General features: G+C 33.6%; 1 pseudogene; it reads left to right on the forward strand.

Moving 5' to 3' along the window:
* The first annotated feature begins 499 nt into the window (after positions 1-499).
* LOC148696324 (uncharacterized) lies at positions 500-4,754 on the forward strand (annotated as a pseudogene).
* Positions 4,755-5,352: the final 598 nt, after the last annotated feature.

The following is a 5,352-nucleotide window of genomic DNA, read 5'->3' on the forward strand; positions in this document are numbered from 1 at the left end:
CTATTCTTAATTTTGTTAGATGGTAGACAATCGCACAACATGTTTAATATTTTCTTTGAATGCCATCAAAGGCATCACTTTTTAATGCCTACTGTCTTAATTTTGGTTATGGTGGTATATGTTTGGCTCCCTCCTATTAGTTTGTGTTTTTTCCTTTTCGAAATTCTCAATGTTATGTGTTATGTCAATTCGATAGTGTACATTTCATGAATCTTTTAACTGTGATCTAACTTGTGTAAGCATCATTTTCCATTGTTGAATGTCAATGCTATGTTTCCATATTCTTCTTTAATTTTACTTTTATTAAGAATCATCAAATTGAAATTTTAGTTTTAAGATTTCCAGAGGACTTCAACATATCAAGTATGGAGGGAATTAATAGAAGAAATATTACCTTATCTGCATTATTCCTCTTCTGTAGAGATGATTTATTTTTTCTTCTTTTTCAAAAATAAAATAAAATTCATTTTTTTTGGCAATTTCTCAATGTAGGTCGGCAATGAAGAAGTTCATTTCGGACAAACAAATGTTCACAATTCTCAACAGTCAAACCAAAGGTATCGTAGGAGCAATCAACAAAGGCAAAGACGACAATCTATGAATTCATCACAGCGAGCTCAAATTTCAATGTGACAACGTGCCAATTATCAAACCTGATTGAACTCAGTAAATATAGTACAAAATCAAACGGAAGTAAATCAAGATGACATAGGACCAACATCGGTAGGTAACTATGATTTCCCTTTTTTTTTTTTTTTTTTTTTTTGTCTCTATTAATTATATAATTGTAAATCCACACGTTGTATGAATATTTTTGTACAAATTATTAAGACACATCTATTAAGATTGAACGAATAGTTATTTTACATTGTCATTGCCTTTCGTATCAATGGAAACATCCATTTAATAATCCTGTTATGTCTATAACAGAATCAACATTTGGATTGTATATATTTACCACAGTGACCATCGTTTTAACAAGTGCTCCAACGAAAAAAAAAACAAAAACAAAAAAATAAGGAAACGAATAGTGCCGTTTGGATAAGTGATAGGAGCATATTTATGCGACTTAAATGGCTTGTTCTCGTACATTTACGTTATGTTTCTTTAGTTATTTTAGTACTTTAAGCTATTTTCGTGTGTTTGTAGGTCCAAAGGGCTAAAGGAGCAAAAAGATGCATTTTGGAGACTTTTGGAGCACTTTTGGGCTAAGGACGGATAGCTTATGCTTGAAGCCAAAGTGTTGGACGAAATTGAAGACCTAATTGGAGCCAAAGTGTTGGAACCTTGTTCTCTTTAGTTTTAGGACATTTAAACCTTTCCTAATCCCAATCATGCCATGCATAACACACATCCATTCTAACACATTGTCATTGCACATGCATTTCCTTCATTAGTTAACCCACATGCACTTATCACTTATCATCACCACATATCATATCACTTAATCACTTATCAATTATCATCACCACTTAACCACTTATCATATCATAACCATATATCATATCACTTATCACTTATCACTTAACATAACATCCACCTACTTCACCTACAACATCCACTTCACCTACAACATCCACCTACTTCACCTACAACATCCACCCACTTCACCTACAACATCCACCGACTTCACCTACAACATCCACTTCACCTACAACATCCACCTACTTCACCTACAACATCCACCTACTTCACCTACAAATGACATAGCCATATGTTCCCTCCACTACTCCTATAAATACCCTTGCATTCATTGATTCAATTCACATCTCATTTCATACACAACACACCACAAACACATCCCTTTCTCTCTTAGCCGTGAGTCTCCCTTAGAATCCAAAAACCATTTTTCCATTCCCCTTCCACTTCTACACCACTCCTCATCCATTTCCATAATCCCCCAAACCTCACCTTAGACCTTGTGCTACAACAACGAGGAAGATAAGAGGGCCTAAACGTTCATACAATTCAAGTTTGAGTTGTTGGAATGTTTAGGTGTTTCTTTGATTTCAAAGTTTAAATTCAATTCTCTTTGTTTTGTACGTATGAGGAATGGAAGAGAAGAGTGCCTAAACGTTCATACAATTCAAGTTTGAGTTGTTGGAATGTTTAGGTGTTTCTTTGATTTCAAAGTTATGAGGAACTAATCCCCCTTTAGCTAGGGGGTGATTCGAAACTATGTTTATATTTGCAATATGAATTGATTAACTTTCGTTGGAATTTCATAAGTTGTTGATTCAATTTGTTTAACCGTTTGATTGATAACTTATTTATGTATGTTTATTAAGAATGCGCGCTTAATTTTCATGCATGAATATGACGCTAGAATATAAGTGAGTTTCACCTAATCGTTATGAACTTATATTCACAAGTAGTGGAGGTTGCTTATAAACAATCGCGTTAAATGAATTCTTGGCACTAGTTTCATGCGTATTCCATAGTAACGAATGCCTCGTCAACACTTATAGTTTTCATAATGCTTAATGATCTTTGATTGTATCTTTATTGTGCTTTTCACGTAAAGGACTTTTGGAGAATGTGGTGAATTGCGTTGCGCTAACCCATCCAATTCATTAACTTAAGGAGAACTTGACGGTTAATTTAAGCGGACCTAATTAACCCGGGGTGTTGAGTTTCACAACTTATCGAAAGACCAACTAAGAATCAATCTTGTATGCAAGTGTAACATGTATGGAGATGAACCCCTTAGCTAGCATTCATCCATAAATTTCATATTTACATTCTGTCTAGTTTATTAACTTGTTTCGTTATTTCAATTTTCGTAAAAACCTCAATCCCCCTTTTGCTTTAATGTTCATTTTAGTTAGAATTCAATTTAGTTTGTGTTTTTAAAGCATTTTGAGTTTTTGGTTTGTCTTAGTGTTTTAAACTTTAATTTTGCATTCTTTGAGTCTAGTTTAGTGTTTTAAACTTTATTTTACGTTTTTGAGTCAGTTTCCAAGAGATTTGCAATCCCTCCTAATCCCCGGTCCAGAACGATCCCTACTTATACTTATACTACAATTGTCAAAAAGAGGGTTTAATTTGTGTGCGTATAAATCACGCATCAATAAGGCAGCAGCAATCAAGTTCCAAGAACAATGCGCTTAACTCATATAAGGCAAATTGCCGATCGAATAGGTCACGCTTGCCTCAGGATGGACTTATTCAAAGTTTTACTAATAATGGTAATTGCACAAACTACCACAGTACAACTTTGAAAAAGATAAACATCAATATCATCATTACTGTAGACACAACTTATTACCTTACTTCTATTTCATTTGATTATAACAAAAAATACAACAGCTTCCGTTCCAATACTCCAACGTATCATTCTTATCCACCCATCATCAATGAAGGTATCAATTTTTGAATATTAATACCTACAAATTCAACTATACTCTCTAAATCATAAAACACCTTTAATGTTTCCTTTTGAAGCAGATGATTTTAATCTCATTAATGAAAATGAGATCTAGCCTAACGAGGACGTACCACCTCGACAGCATACTATGGGAACAAGGGCAATTCATAATTGTGCTAGAAACTTTAACGAAAACATGGAAATCCCAAGATTTCACATGCCATTGACACTGTGTTGCTTATGTGAGATCTAGCAACATGCCAAGATTTCACATGCTGTTTGTTCTCTCATGAAACATCTGAAATGTGTTGCTTATGTGGAAAGCTTGCTCTACCATTGACACTGTCCCCTCCTGAAATGACTGAGCTCTTTTGCAACCAATCTACCGAGGGAAGACATTTTAGGCAGAATATACGACCTTACAACCACATTTTTTCCTTCACTTCAATGGGAGTTCATGTTGATGAAAACCTAGCAACAGGAAGACGTGGTATTTACACATTTCGTGCTCAAGGTTCCATATACCATAGATTGGAAGTCTCTTGCCTATTGGAGATAGTAGACCGAGATTCCTACAAATGTATATATATGACACAGCTCATGAAATAGACAATCGGATGAGAGAGAGTGAAGCACTAAACAGAGATATGGTTGAAAAAATCCAACAAATCTTGAATCAATATAATCCATTTGTGCAAACATTTCATCACCTTGTGCAACGTCAAGATTTGCAAAGTTGTAGATTGATTATCAAGGAGCAGCCCGCGAATCAACGACAATATTGTTTACCGTCTACATCTCAGGTTGCTGCAATCATAGTAGGTGGTGAAGGATCAGAAAACATTAGAGGTCGAGATATTGTTGTGCAAACTATAAATGGTCAACTTAAGAGTATCAAAGACTGTGTTGGCTACTATGACCCTTTACAATATCCATTGTTGTTACCTTATGGAACGTACAGATGGGATGTGAATACTCGAAATAATAACAACAGAAAGGTGACATGTTGTGACTATTATTCGTATGTTCTTCAGGTAACCTAAGGCCTTCATCATTGTCAATACAATATTAATTTTTAAAACTTATATTGTGTTGAACAATGAATTTTATCATTTTAGATCCATCAACACGATGAATCGCCTCTAATTATTAAAACTCATGCTCAAATTAAATTAATTACAAAGGTATGTAATTGATTTAATTTGAGCATGAGTTTTAATAATTAGAGGCGATTCACTCATGATCCATTGCCTCTAATTTTTTTAAGAAAAACTTATGAAAATGGCTTCAAATCTTTACATTTTAATAAATAAAAAAAATCATCCACTAACTTTATTTAATGATACGGGCACAATTGGTGCTTTTACAGGACCAAATAGGGGTCTAAGTTTCAAACCTTATGAAATTGAACCAAGAATTAAATACTATTTATAAAACTTGACCAATAAGTAGACACTATTTATGAAATTAAACCAATAAGTATGCACTATTTATGAAACTAGACCAATAAGTAGACACTATTTATGAAACGAAAACAAGAATTACGCACTATTTCCAAAACTAAACTAACTAATAGGTGGAAACTATTTATGAAATTGGACTAAGAACTAAACAATATTTATGAAACATGACCAACAATTAGGCATTATTTATGAAAGTGGAACAGTAACTTGGCATTATTTATGACCGAACAAAAAAAAGGACACTATTTATGAAACTATATCAATTACTATACATTATTTATGAAACTGGACCCAATAACTAGGCATTACTTAAGAAACATAACCAAGAACTAGGCACTATTTATGAAACATAACCAAGAACTAGGCACTATTTATGAAAGTGGACTAAGAAATATGTACTATTTTTGACATTGGACCAATAAATTGTGTAATACCGTTCAGTTTCATAAATAGTGTAGTTTCATAAATAGTGTTTATTTTCATAAATAGTGTCTGTGATGGGGGCACGAATCCTGCACATCA

This window comes from Pyrus communis, chromosome 6 (assembly GCF_041283825.1).
Source record: "Pyrus communis isolate YQ-2024b chromosome 6, ASM4128382v1, whole genome shotgun sequence".
In the NCBI taxonomy this organism is placed as follows: domain Eukaryota; kingdom Viridiplantae; phylum Streptophyta; class Magnoliopsida; order Rosales; family Rosaceae; genus Pyrus; species Pyrus communis.